The 15,289-nt window shown below is 37.1% G+C and overlaps 1 long non-coding RNA gene, 1 other non-coding gene and 1 pseudogene across 7 annotated transcripts in view; all 3 read left to right on the forward strand.

The window, feature by feature from the left end:
- LOC103222644 (uncharacterized) overlaps positions 1-15,289 on the forward strand; it is a 353,739-nt gene that overhangs the window by 21,723 nt on the left and 316,727 nt on the right. The window contains exon 4 of one of the 6 annotated variants that reach the window (XR_005234821.2): positions 12,760-15,239. The exons of the other annotated variants lie outside the window; for them this stretch is intronic. This is a non-coding gene — a long non-coding RNA (uncharacterized lncRNA). Of the gene's footprint in view, positions 1-12,759; positions 15,240-15,289 lie in introns of those variants that run through there. 6 annotated transcript variants of the gene reach the window in all.
- Positions 10,279-12,743, forward strand: LOC103222643 (ubiquitin-conjugating enzyme E2 C-like; annotated as a pseudogene).
- Positions 11,327-11,429, forward strand: LOC119618709 (small nucleolar RNA U13). Its single transcript, XR_005235077.1, has one exon. It is a non-coding gene; the product is annotated as a small nucleolar RNA U13 (small nucleolar RNA).

Consider the following 15,289-nt stretch of genomic DNA (forward strand, 5'->3'; position numbering starts at 1 on the left):
AGAGTTTGTCAGCTAGACTGTCTGTGTCTCAACTATTCAGTTGTAACAGTGTAGCACAAAAACAGGCATAGACAATAGTCATTTAAATGGGTATGATATTGTGAAATATGTGTTTGGTCTTTGACCTTTTTTCCTAGTGGACAACTCCTAAAATCCTTACTCTCCAAAGTGATGTCTTTGGATGCTAATGAGTTGTCTGATAGCTGGCAACCTTTAGGTAGCTTCAGGATGGGGGCTGGTTACCAGAAAGACCAAGGCAGGATTAGGGGCTTAGGATTTTCAGCCCTTTGCCACAACCTGCGGGTTAAGTTGATCACTAATGGCCAATGGTTTAATCATGCCTGTGTAATGAAGTCCCAAGAAAACCCAAAGGACACGATAGCTTTCCGATAGCTGAACACATGGAGCTTCCTGGAGGGTGGTGCATTGGAGAAGGCATGGAAGCGCAACACCCCTTCTCATGTGCCTACTCCATAACTCTCTTCATCTGTACCTGTGGCAATATCCTTTACTGTAAACTGGTAAACGTAAATGGTTCCCCTCAGTTCTGTGAGTTGCTCTAGCAAATTAATCAAACCCAAGGAAAAGGGTCTTGGGATCCCCAGTTTATAACCAATCAGTTAAAAGCACAGGTAAAAATAACCCAGCACTTGCAATTGGCATCAGAAGGGGGGGGCAGTCTTTTGGTACTGAGCCCTCAACTTGTGGAATTTGATTTCTAGGTGGATAGTGTCAGAACTAAATTGGAGGATACCTGCCTGGTATTTGCTGCAGAATTCATTGCTTGCTTGTTGGTAGGGGAAAATCTCCACATATTTGGTCGCAGAAGTCTTCTGTGTTAATTGTTCGTTGTTGAGTGAGAGAATAGAAAAAGTACTTTGAGTTTGAGTGTGCTTTTTTCCACATGATTCGTATGGATGTGTTCTGATAAAACTTTACAAAACAAGTGGCAGGCCAGATTTGGCTAGTGAGCCATAGTTTGCTGACCCCTGATCTAGAGTAAAACCTGTGAATTGTTAATTGAAAAATTAAGAAGATTGCATAATTGACTAGGCCAATTGGCTTTCGAGTTATAAAGACGTGGGTTCCATCCCAGTTCTGTTCCACCCTAGCTTTGTCACCTGAATCAAACATCAGTTTTATTTATAAAATGGGATGCAAAATAATAGTACCTATCTCTTAGAGTTATTACAAGATCCAAATAATAATTTATGTAAAGGTTTATCTGAAAATCGAATACACAGTAAGGGCTTGATAAAATGTCAGCTGAAAATAAAACTAGTTAAACATAGCAGTTGAACTTGTTTATTTCTGTTGTTCTTGAAATCCCAATAAAATGACACTAGAGAACGAAAACTGCATGAACCCTTAATGATCAAAAAGATTAAGAGAGGTAGCAGATAAGAGACATCCATGTATTTTTGCAAGGAGGAATGAGAATGAGTGGTGACTTAGCAGAATAGAGAGGAAGTCTAACTACTTGCCATAATAAAAGCAAGTCTGTCTCTACTGCAGAATGCTGGAAAAATTCAGGATTTGGAGGTACAAGGTACCCTTAAATAGCCTTGGGGAGTAGAGTGGGCTTGGAATGGAAGGATTGGTTAAAATCTGCTTAAGGAACAGTTTGCTCCATAGGTCCCATCTTAACCCAGAAGCCTGGATTCTTCGACCTTGACAGAGATAAGTAGGACTTGGTTGATTAATGGTAGAAGAGATTATCTCAGGTTTGTTCTAGATTTGGGAATACTAAGCAGAGCTGAGAGTGGATGCTAAAGCACCATACTGAAATCAAATGATTATATTATTTTCCTATTGGTTCTATAACAAATTACCCCCAAATGTAGTGGTTTAAAAAAACACAAATTTATCATCCTATAATTCCAGGGGTGAGAAGTCCAAAATGGGTCTCGGTGGGTTAAAATTAACGTGTCAGCAGAGTTGTCTTTCTTCATGGAGGCTCTAGAAAGAAATTTTGTTTTTTTGCCTTTTCCAGCTCCTTTCAGCTACCTGCATTACTTGGCTCATGGCTCCCTTACTTCTTCAAAGCCAGCAATGGCTTTTTCACATCATATCATTTTATCCCTGACTCTCCTGTCCTCTTCCACGTTTAAATCCAACTGAATAATCCAAGATAATCTCCCTTTGTTAAGGTCAGTTTTTTAGCAAGCTTAATTCTACCTGCTATCTGAATTCTCTTTTGCCATGTAACTTAACATGCTCATAGGTTCCTGGGATTAGGATGTGTGGACATCTGTGAGAGGCCATTATTCTGCCTACCAGATAGATTAAGTCAGAGTCTGTGTATTGGTTGGTGAGATACCCATGTCTGTTCATTTGCTTGGCTTCCAAATGCTAGTAACTAGGTTCATATTCTTCACTCACAAAGTAGGAAATTGGAGAATTTCTCAGAGAAACTCTCAAGACCCTGATCACCCTAATGCATTTGTTATAAACTAGGACTGATTTCCCCCACAGGGGACATTTGGCAATATTTGGAGAGATACTTGATTGTAATAACTGAAGATATGCACAAAGGTGTGCTACTGGCATCTCATGGATAGAGGCCAAGGATGCTGCTAACCATCTTGCAGTGCACAGGGAAGCTCATCTTCCTGTTCCCCCAAATAATTATTCAGTTCAAAATGTCAATAGGGCCAAAGTTGAGAAATCCTACCCTAATGTTAAGTCTATCAGTTAACATCACCCTAACATAAATCAATGACTGATTAGAGAGCATGTAACATGAAAAAGAGGGGAGAAGAAACCAACAGGTAAAATGAACTTATAAAAAACAGTCAATGCAGAGAATAGAATAGTATTTTAAATTGACTATATTAATATGTTCAAAGAAATAAGACATGTTACTGATTATGTAAAACAAGAACAGAAAGGCTATCCAAAAGTAGAACTTTTGAGAACAAAAAAGAGATATTGGAAAGTAAAAATATGATAGTAGAAAGGAAGTCAGTAACCCAGGTAGAGTTTAGTGATTTCACAAAGATTGCCAGATTGGTTAAAAATGTAAGACCCAACTGTATGCTGTCTGCAATAAACATATTTTAGACATAAAAAACCAAATAGGTTAAAGGTAAAAGGACCAAAAAAGACATACCATGCCAACACTAATCAAAAGATACTTATATTACTATCAGACAAAATAGGTTTTAGATCAGAGTATATTACTAAGGATAAAAAGGGTCATTTCAAAATGATAAAAGGGTGAATTCATCAAGGGTACCTAATGTAATTGTATGCATTCATGTGTCTAATGATATAAATGGAAAGCACATGAATCAAAATCTGATAGAACTGAAAGGAGTATAGGAAAAATTTATAATTAGATGCCATAATTATGTCTGGAGATTCCAATACTCCTCTTTCAATAATTGATAGGGTAAGTAGACAGAAAATCAGTAGAAGTGTAGAAGGCTTAACACTATCAACCTACTAGATGTACTTGACATTTGTAGATCACTGTAAAACAACAAAACACATGTTCTTTTCAAGTGCACATGGAACGTTGACCCAGTTAGGCTATATTCTTTTTTTTTTTTTTCCATTATTTTTATTTTATTTTATTTTATTTTTTTATTATTATTATACTTTAAGTTCTAGGGTACATGTGCATAACGTGCAGGTTTGTTACATATGTATACTTGTGCCATGTTGGTGTGCTGCACCCATCAACTCGTCATTTACATCAGGTATAACTCCCAATGCAATCCCTCCCCCCTCCCCCAGTTAGGCTATATTCTAGGTCATAAAACAAGTCTCAAATTTAAACAGACTCAGTTAATACAAAGTATGTTTTCTGATGACAATGGCATTAAGTTAGAAATCAATAACAGAATGATGTAATGATGTGTGGGGAATTCCCCAGATATTTGTAAACTAAACAACACACTCCTAAGTAACTCATAGGTCAGTGATGAAATCAAATAGGAAAGTATTTTGAGCTAGATGGTAATGAAAATTCAACATATTAAAATTGTGGGATGTTGCTACAGCAGTACTTACAAGGAAATTTATAACACTAAATGTGTTTTAAATAAAATATAGACATTAAGTGTCTATGTTGGAAAGAGAAAGATCTCAAATCAGTGACCTCAACTTCCACCTTAAGAAACCAGAAAAAGAAGAGAAAGAAAATAATAAAAATTAGAGTAGAAATCAATGAACTGGAAGACAGAGACAGAAAAAATCAGTACAACCAAAAGCTGCTTCTTTGACTGAATCAATACAACTGATAAACTTTTAGCCACACTGATCAGAGGGGAAAAGAAACAGGATAGGATTAGGGGTAGAGGGAGAAAACACAAATTATCAATATTAGGAATGAAAGAAGTGATATCAATACAGATGCAACAGATTAAAAGTGTAAGAAGGGAATATTATGAATTTTATGCCAGTATAGTTGACTTAGATGAAATAGACACAATTACTTGAGAGACACACAAACTATCAAAGCTAATCCAAGAAGAAATAGCCTTTTATTTATTAAATAAATTTAATTTGTAGTTAAAGACCTAACCATAAAGAATTCCAAGCCAAGAGTTTCACTGGTAAATAGTTTCACTGGAATTCTTACAAACATTCCAGGAAGAAAAAACACCAATTTTATACAAACTTTTCCAGAAAATCAAAGAGGAGGAAATAACTACCAGTTCATTTTATGAGGCCAGCATTACTCTGATACAAAAATTAAACAAAGACATTGCAAGAAAAGAATTTTGTAGATTCATATTTCTTATGAAATAGTTATAAAATTCTAAAAATTTTAGCAAATTGAAGCCAATGATTATTTCAATAGGTGCAAAAAATTTTTGGACAATATTTAACAGACTTTCCTGATAAAAGGTATTTGTAAACTAGGAATGGAAGAGAATTCACTCATTATGACAAGTGGCATCTATGAAAAACCTACTGCTGACATCATGGTTAATGGGGATAGTGAAAGACTGACACAAATAAGGCAAGAAAAAATAAAAGGCCATGTAGACTGGAAAGGAAGAAGTAAAACTGTCTTTTTCAGGTACATGAGTATCTGTGTAGAAAATTCTGTAGCATCTACAAAAAGTATTCTAAAACTAATAATTGAATTTAGCAAGCTTGTAGTAAACAAGATCATTATATAAAAACAATAATAAATAATAGCAATGAATAACCTAAAATTAAAATCTGAAAAACAATACTATTTACAATAGTATATTGAGTACTACCAAAAATTATGAACTATTTTGGTATAAATTTTTCAAAATATGTGTGAGAACTGTAACTAAAAACTATAAAATATTGCTGATGGACATTAAGGAATACTCAAATAGAGAGAGATACAGGGTTCATGGATTAGAGGACTCTTTATTCTTAAGATGTAATTTCTTGGCTGGGCATGGTAGCTCATGCTTATAATTCCAGCACTTTGGGAGGCTGAGGTGGGGGGATCGCTTGAGCCCAGGGGGTCAAGGCTGCAGTGAGCTGTGTTCATGCCATCGCACTCCAGCCTGGGCAACAGAGGGAGACCCTGTAAAGAAAAAAAAAAAAAGATGTAATTTCTTCCTAAATTGATCTATAAATTTTATGCAATCCTAGTAAACATCCTAGCATTTTTGTATAAATTGACAAGTTGATTCTAAAATTTATGTTGAAATGCCAAGTCGGAACAACTTTGAATAAATTAGAGAATTTATACCTAGTGGTGTGCTGATGTTTAACAACTAGCTCTCTGGAAATACTTTTGTGGTGTGAGTACACCATGGCTGATTTCAAGCTACTAATGTGACATCACTGAACACAAGGTACGGAAGAGATGTACAAGATCAGCTCTTGTGAATGGGTACAAGCCAGTTTCAGCACACCACTTATTACACTACATGATTTTAAGATTTATCATAAAGCCACAGTAATCAAAATGGTATGGTATTGGCATAGACAATAAAAATTCAGTAAGAATGTATAGAGAGTTCAGAAATAGATCCACATATATATGACCAATTCATTTTTGACAAAGGTAAAAAGACAATTCAGGAGAAAGGAAAGAGATTTTTCAACAATAGTGCTGGAAGAATTGGATATTTACATAAAAAAAGAACTATCCGTACATTATACAAATGTTAACTTAGATCATGATTCTAAATATGAAATATAAAACCTCAGAATTTTTAGGATAAAAACTTTGTAACCTTGAGTTATACAAATACTATATATGACACCAAACGAATGATTCAAAAGAGAACAAAATACATAGATTTGACTTTGTCAAAGTTAAGAACTTCTGATCTTCAAAATTCATAATTAAGAAATGAAAGGATAAGCCATAGACTGGGAGAAAATATTTACAAATGATATATCAGATAAAGGGCTTATATCAAGAATACATAAAGAAGCTGGGAGCAGTTGTCTGTACCTGTGGTCCCAGCTACTTGGGAGGCTGAAGAGGAGGATTGCTTGAGCCCAGGAGGTCAAGGCTGCAGAGAACTGTGTTGCACCACTGTACTCCAGCCTGGGCAACAGAGCGACATACTATCTTTAAAAAAAAAAAAAAAAAAAAAGCATGTTTGTAGTCTGATTTATATAAGCAATTTTTCTAATGAAAAAAAAATCAGCTGGACATGGTGGCTCAGGCCTGTAATTCCAGCACTTTGGGAGGCCAAGGCCAGCAGATTACCTGAGATCAGGAGTTCAAGACCAGCCTGATCAACATGGTGAAACCCTGCCTCTACTAACAATACAAAATTAGCCAGGCGTGGTGGTGCATGCCTGTAATCCCAGCTACTAGGGAGGCTGAGGCAGGAGAATTGCTTGAACCCCGGAGGTAGAGGTTGCAGTGAGTCAAGATAGTGCCATTGCACTCCAGCCTGGGCAACAAGAGCAAAACTCTGTCTTAAAAAAAAAAAAAAAATCAAGTCTAGATAAAGCCATTAATGAAATGCAGAATAAATATCTAAAGAACTTTGGAGCTCAAGGTCTGTATTATGGTTCTCTTCTGTCACTTTGGGTATCGTTATTGTGATGTTCAGTTTGCTTAAAATGAGGGAGTTGAAATGTTTGGCTTATAAGGTCACATATAGCTGAAAAATTCTGTGTAAAATATGGAGAGTTCTCAAGAAACTTTTATGTGAAAGATAGGGTTCTGCATTCACATTTGTAAGTGTTTTAAATAATTTTTATAAGATCAGAATAATTGATGGACCCTTACATATCTCAGTATTGTAATTAAATAATTTTGGGGGTGAGGTAATAAAATCCTTATTCTCAAGGAAAATTGTAAGCAAATGTAACATAACAACTATAACTTTTATGGTTTTAAATAAACGTAATTTTTATAAAATAATTATATTTTGAAGTAGAATTTCTGATCACAATAATATTGTTCCATATTTTTGAAATATCTAAAATATGCTACCAATTATTTTGAGTTTTACTTTTGCTATTTAAAATGACAGAGAAGGCCGGGCACAGTGGCTCACGCCTGTAATCCCAGCACTTTGGGAGGCCGAGGCGGGCGAATCACAAGGTCAGGAGATCGAGACCATCCTGGCTAACTCCATGAAACCCCGTCTCTACTAAAAATACAAAAATTTAGCCGGGCGTGGTGGCGGGTGCCTGTAGTCCCAGCTACTCGGGAGGCTGAGGCAGGAGAATGGTGTGAACCCGGGAGGCGGAGCTTGCAGTGAGCCAAGATCCTGCCACTGCACTCCAGCCTGGGCGACAGAGCAAGACTCCGTCTCAAAAAAAAAAAAAAAAAAAAGACGAAGAAAAGCCCAGTTGGCTATCTTTTTGTATATAATTACATCATTTTTGAGATTTGAGAGGATTTATTTTTGTTAATACTAGTTTACAATACCTCTAAGAGTAAAGATCTATTTGAGATAATTCTGATAAGCATTAATTACTAGTTTAAGAAATTACATGATACAGTACATCAGCCTAGCAAAGTCATTCTTGTATTCCATGAATATATACAAATAAAAATAAATTAAAATTTAAAAATAGATTAATAAAACAAAATTTAAAAAAGAAATTGCATAATAGTGGTCAAAAAATGTCTGAAACCAAGGTAGAAGTCATTATCTCCATTAAGAAAAGGATCATCTACACACGATTAAAGTAAGTTAACATTAGCTTGTAATCCCTTCTCTTTCGAAAGCTGAGTCTGGAGAATCGTTTGAGGCCAGGAGTTTGCAAGCGGAGTAGACAACATAGAGAGATGTTTCTCTACTAAAAATAAACAACACATTTTTTTAAAAAGCAAATTAACGTTAAATTAGAGAAATTATTTAGGCCCTGTTAACATGACCTTGGAGATATGACAGTCATGCAAATATAGGTGGTTGTCCCCAGGTACAGTATATACCCTTAATACCATCTAAATGGGACATGAATCAGAACATAATAAAAATAATTATACATAAAAATTGAAATACTATAAAGCTATAGCGAAATCATGGCTCTAGGTTAACTACCAACCTCTTCAACAGCAACAGCATATTTTAAAACCCTTTGTCCTGGTTCTAATCAGAGTTCTTGACTTTTTGGCCTTCTGTGGTGTCACTGGCCAGTCTTCTTCTGTGTCTCAAGTTGGTTCATTCTGAATGGGTCACTTTCATTTTTTTTTTTTTTTTTTGAGACAGAGTCTCACTCTGTTGCCCAGGTTGGAGGGCAGTGGCATGATCTTGGCTCACTGCAACCTCTGCCCTCCAAATTCAAGCAATTCTCCTGCCTCAGCCCCCCGAGTAGCTGGGATTACAGGTGCCTGCCACCATGCCTGGCTAACTTTTTGTGTTTTTAGTAGAGATGGGGTTTCACAATCTTGACCAGGCTGGTCTTGAACTCCTGACCTCATGATCCACCTGCCTTGGCCTCCCAAAGTGCCAGGATTACAGGCGTGAGCCACCACACCTGGCCCTGAATGGGTCACTTTCTTTAAGCTGATATATAAAATCTGGAAAGTTCTCAGTCTGTCTTAGAAGTTGATAAATTACAGATTTTTAGGGAGGCATCTTCATAATAATGACTAGCATTTTCAGAAGTTTGCCACTTTGAAGTACATTTTTTTTGAGACAGAGTCTCACTCTGTCACCCAGGCTGGAGCGCAATGGTGCAGTCTTGGCTCACTGCAACCTCCACCTCCCAGGTTCAAGTGATTCTCATGCCTTGGCCACCTGAGCAGCTGGGACTACAGGCATGTACCACCACACCCGGCTAACTTTTACATTTTTAGTAGAGATGGGGTTTCATCATATTGTCCAGGCTGGTCTTGAACTCCTCCAGTAATCCGTCTGCCTCAGCCTCCCAAAGTGCTGGGATTACAAGTGTGAGCCACCGTGCCTGGCTGAAGTACTTTTTATATAGTGATGTGGTTTGGCTGTGTCCCCACCCAAATGATTGAATTATGGGTACGAGTCTTTCATGCACTGTTCTTGTGATAGTGAATGAGTCTTATGAGATCTGATGGTTTTAAAAAATGAGAGTTTCCCTGAACAAGCTCTCTCTTTACCTGCGGTCATCCATGTAAGATGTGACTTGCTCCTCCTTGCATTTCACTTTCTGCCGTGATTGTGAGGCCTCCCCAGCCTCATGGAACTGTAAGTCCAATAAACCTCCTTGTTTTGTAAATTGCTCAGTCTTGGGTATGTCTTTATCAGCAGCATGAAAACGGACTAATACATATAGTAACTCATTTAATTCTCACAAAGCATTGAGGTAAGTATTATTTAGAGATGAGGAAATAGTTACAGAGAGATTGGCAGCCTAGTTCTAGAAATCATGGGTTTTAACCATTACATTATACTGCTTTAGAGATGAACTAGATTTTGTCCTTACGTTGATATTATATTATTTTAGCTACTTTTGTAACAAGTATAAACTTGTTATTGTCGAAGTAATTACCTTTAAGTTCCCTTCAATAATGTACCTTCTCTGCCACTCAGTGGGAAGAAAGGGTCTTATAGTCAACTCCCCTTAAAAAAAGTCTCCCCCAACTGCTCAGAAGTCGTTTATTCTGTATTAGTATTTTCCAAATGTATTTGACCTCAAAACACTCTTTTTTATAGCACACTTATTAACCCCTACCTAATATTGACAGTATGTGAAGTATTCTATGTGATACTAGTTTGGAAAAATGAGGCAGTTCTTTTATTCACTGTATTGTTATGGTATAAATGTCCCCCCTGGAATAGCAGCCCAGATTAAAACTTCTAATAACTGTCTGGTTTTGCTGTTTATTTATGATGTCCTTTCATATGTATATTATATAAATCCTAGTTAAAATTATTTTAATCAGAAATGAAACTAACATGAGCTAGTTTAACCAACATCAAAAAAGGGGGATTTATTTTGAGGCTATAAAGTTATCCCAAGAAGAATATAGGGATGTGGGTATTTCTAAAGCAGGGAGTCAGTCTGGCTAAATGAGGAATTAGAACCAGAAAATAGCCTCATAACTCTCATTCTCTCTCTCTAGGGTCACTTGGTCTTTCATTTCTGCATCTATCTGCGAGTCTACTTCATCTTTCTTTGCAGTTCCAAGTGTCAGCTAAAATATCCCAGTGCTTTGAGATTTAGATAATATTGTCATGAACCATATTTCATACCTGGTGGGGCTCATGTGACTTCTGTGAGATTTCTACAAATTTCTGAATGAGAGAGCAGTGAGATAAGGGGGTGGAGGAATGCCAGGTTGATGTTCTCATGGTCACCTCTGGCTGTGCGTTTCTGTTTCCATATGTAATAGATTTTGTTGAAGGTTTGGGGGTTTATATCATAGGAATATAATCAGGAGTGCTCGTTGGGAATACTTTCAGACACTCCTGAGAAAATTCTTTTGGCCCTTCATCCAAAAAGTCCCTACACTTCAAACTTTCTTACTGACTTCTTTCTCCTTCTTTCCTGGAGACAGAAAAAACAGTTTTTTTCTGGTGCCATCCAGAGTAGTTTTACCATCTGCTTTGTTTCTGTGGCTTCTGATACCTATTCCTTCAGGGTCTTACATTCTATCCCAAGCATCTCAAACAAGGATGTGTCCCTTTATGGTTGTGTTAGTGGCTGGGGCTAACTAGCAAATTTATTTTCTCACAGTCCTGAGGTTAAAAGTCTGAGATTAGGTTATCAGCAGGGTTGTCTTTTTCTGAGGGCCGTGAAGGAAGGATCTGTTCCAGGCTTCTTCTCGCTTTGTAGATGGAAATAATCTCCCTGCCCCTTCACATTGTCTTCCCCCTGTATTGTCTGTGTCCACATTTCCACATCTTAGTAAGGACACTGGTCACGTTGGATGAGGGCCCATCCTAATGACTTCACTTTAATTTAATTACCTCTTTAAAGAACCTAGGTTCTTTTGTGTTTCATAAAGTAATGATTGTGTTTTCACGTTATTGTGTGAGGTGTGTCTCCCTCAGACCTTGATACCAGTCTGCACATTACCTAACATGAAAAAGTTTAAAAAATGACCCTATCTCTAAATTCAGTTACATTCTGAGGTACTAAGGGCTAGGACTTCAACTTAAGAATTTTGGGGGCAGGGACGTAATTCAGCCTATAGCACTGGTAGTTTTTGTTAAGATAGTACATATGTTCCCATGTTACTTTTGCTTCAGTGTTTATGTTGGGGGGACGTTCCCCCTGAAGCAAATTAGTTTAAGCAAGCAGCCTTAACTGATTAGAATTGGGTCTCAATTCCACGTCTCCAGGAGGAAGAATCAGATTAACAGTGGTTAGATTATGTATCCACTTCAGAACATCCACTTTTGGCCGGAGATCAGGTTTTCTCATACCGTAAGACTGATGGGGCCCATCCTTGTTGACTAGAAACAGTTTTCAGTAAAATGAGACAATTAGGAGCTGGTTAGTCCACTTAAGCATTTTCATCTACCATTTTAAAAAAAGTAGGCAGTTGCAGTCATGTTCTCTGAGTTCCTGTCTCGCCACCGGTGCTGCCTGGATGGCCTGCCAAAACTGCAACACAGCTGCCACCAGCATTGCTGCCCATAAAGGAGCGGAGCGCAGCAGTGGGTATAGCAGGATGCAGCAGGAGCTGAAGACCCTTGTGATCTCTGGCAACAAAGGGATTTATGCCTTACCTGTATCAGACAACCTTTTGAAATCACTAGGACTATCCCTCAAGCAGCTGGCACAGAAGACCTGAGATATAATATTTCCCTGGAGTTCCCCAGTGGCTACCCATACAGTATGCTATTGGTTAAGTTCCTCACGCCCTGCTACTATCTCAACGTTGACGCCCAGTGTAACACCTGTCTGGACATCCTGAAGGACAAGTGGTCTGCCCTGTATGATGTCAAGAACACCCTGCACTCCATCCACAGCCTACTACTAGAACTCAACATCGATAGCCTTTTGAACACACATGCTGCTGAGTTCTAGAAAAACTCCACAGCTTTTAAGAAATAACCTGCAAGAAATCTACTCAAAGCAGGTCTCCAGCCAGGAGCCCTGACTCAGGCTGCCCAACCTCTCCTTGTGTTGTCTCTTCATTTTTCCCTTAGATGGGAAATTTACTTGATTTCTATATAGGACTCTGTATCTTGAGCTGTGGTGTTTGTTATTTTTGTTTTGTTTCTGTTTTTTATTTTTTATTTTATTTTTGAGCCAGGGTCTTGCTCTAACAGGGGTGCAATGGCATGATCACGGCTCACTGTAACCTTGACCTCCTGGGCTTTTCCATTTTGCCACCTCAGCCTCCCAAGCAACTGGAACCACAGGTGTAAGTCACAGTACCAGGCTAATTTTTATTTTTATGTTTTGTAGATACGGGGTCTCCCTGTGTTATCCAGGCTGTCCTGGAACTCCAGAGATCAAGAGATCCTCCTACCTCGTCCTCCCAAAGTGCTGGGATTATAGGCATGAGCCATGACATTTGGCCCATTTCTGTTTTTAAAATTAAGTATCTGATTGAGCTCTTGTGATGTATATTAAGTAAATACATTTTGCTTATTTTCTGTTAAAAAAACCTGTAAATTAAAATTTATTTAGAGTTGAAAAGAAAAGAGCACTACGGTGTATTTTCTAATTTTAGTGGCTAAAGCCAACTTCAATAGTAGAATATACTCTTAAGAATGTACACTTAGAAAAGAATGTGTTACTTAAAAAACGCTATGAGTGATCAAAACTTAAAAGAAAAATAACCTGAAATGGTTATTTTATATCTGTATTAAATGATGAAGTAATTGGTATACTTAAACTTCTAATATGAAGCCATAGAACTACAAAGCAAGATGAACTTATGGTTAAATATGCAACTTGCTTTGTCTGAAATTAGCCAAGTACTATACAGGTGCTAATGAATTCTCCAACTTGAGAAGACATGCAGTTAAAATTGCATCACTTTTTGGTTCTGTGTACTGCTGTAAGCAGTGATTTTTTTTTTTTTTTTTTTGCCTACCTATAGTTTTTTTTCTTTAAGTTACTACCTTGTGCCAAATTAAGAGGTATGAATTTGCAAATAGCTTCATTTTATGTGCCAGCAATAATTAAACTCACAAGGAAAAGTAACCTCAGCTACATTTACAAAAGTTAGTATTTTATATTTCACTCACTGGATATGTGTGTCACTACAACTTATTTTTTCTGTGACATATTTTAGAGATTTCCTATGTCTGAGAGTGTTGTGATCCGTGTCTTTAATGCCAGAGAAGTCATAATTAGCTGGAAACATGGCTGGAGGTCACATTTTCTAAGTAGGAACTTGCTGTTACTTCTGGCCTGGGAAGCAGTGGCAAACTTGTATGTATCTCCCTACCCCACTTTCCCCGCTCAGCATTAGAGTAGTCTTGTTAAGAGTTTGAATTTCAAAGTGAGAAAGACCTGAGTTAAAATCCCAGTTCAACCATGTACTAATTGTAAGATCTTAGGTAAGTTACTGGGCTTCTGAGTGTAATTTCTTCATCTGTAAAAAGGAATTAATAAGATTGTTATGAGGATTAAACGGGGTAATATTTGCAATATGCTTAGCAAGAGCTTGACACATAGTGTTTTAAAAGTAGTAACAATCACTAAATAATATTAATCATAAGTTTGAAGGCCAGGTCTGGGGAAACAAAGTTGCATAGGCCATGGTCCCTATTTTCAAGAAACTCATAGACCAGCGGAGTCTGTGACTCAAAAAGCATCACTGTAAAGGGGTAGGAGGATTATGGAGACGTTGAATAAAGAGCACAAAATTTCAGTTAGACAAGAGGAATATGTTCAAAAGATCTACTTTACCTCATGGTGATTATCATTAATAACAATAGATTGTATACTTGAAAATTGCTGAGAGTAGATTTTAAGTGTTCTCATGACCAAAAAATGGTATGTGAAGTAAATGGCTTGATTTAACCATTACACAATATGTACATATATCAAAACACCATGTTATACACCAGAAATACAATGTTTATCAATTTAAAAAAGCATCACTGTAAATGTATCATTATATTGGAAATGTTCTTGGTACTGGATAGTTGGTTCTTGGTATTTCCATTAAGTGCTGTGTTATTGTTTTTTAAAATTACCTATAAATATTTTTTTTCCTTAACTTTGGATTTTAAGAACTTTACACCTAGAACAATGTAGTGTAAGTGACTCATTAGAACTGTAGGTATTGGCATTCTCTGTCCTGCTCTTACTACTTTTTCAGCCCCACAGCTGTTGGGCTCTTTCTTAGGTACCAAGAAGACAGCCAAGTGGGCATGATATCCAAATGAGGGGCCATATTTACCCTAGAAGATGAGTTTTGGTCAAGATGGGAGGTTGAGAGGAAGGACTAGAATATGAGATGCAAACTCAGGAAATCTATCCAGAATTGAGGCAAAGAAAAACAGGATCAAGTCATTCAGTTGGTACGCAAGGCCAGGATTCCTCCAGGAACCTGTACCTTGGAAAAGAGGGACCAGAGAAACCTCAGGAACTCAAGAGAACTGGGTAGGAGCTCAAGCCAGGAGCCTGACATTTGCAAGAGCAGTGTCTAACCAGTGGGTAGGGTAGAGTGAGAGAGGTAGAGAGAACAGCACTTTCAGTGTTCTAAGTGGGCTCTAAACCTTTTTTGACTGTTGATATTTATTTACTTATTCATATATTATACACATGTACATAATTATTAACATCTTAGTTCAATGAATAATAAAGTTCATTGTTACTGATAACTGCAATTTTTTCAAATAGTTTAAAAAATAATTTTAAATTACTTTGGTTAGCTTCTTTACAGACTTGATTATATTGTTATTGTTTTTAAATAAAGATGGGGCTGATGGAGATTGTGCTATTTTCTTGTTTGGTATTGTGTGTGCATTGTTCCATT

This window comes from Chlorocebus sabaeus, chromosome 18 (assembly GCF_047675955.1).
Source record: "Chlorocebus sabaeus isolate Y175 chromosome 18, mChlSab1.0.hap1, whole genome shotgun sequence".
Lineage (NCBI taxonomy): Eukaryota > Metazoa > Chordata > Mammalia > Primates > Cercopithecidae > Chlorocebus > Chlorocebus sabaeus.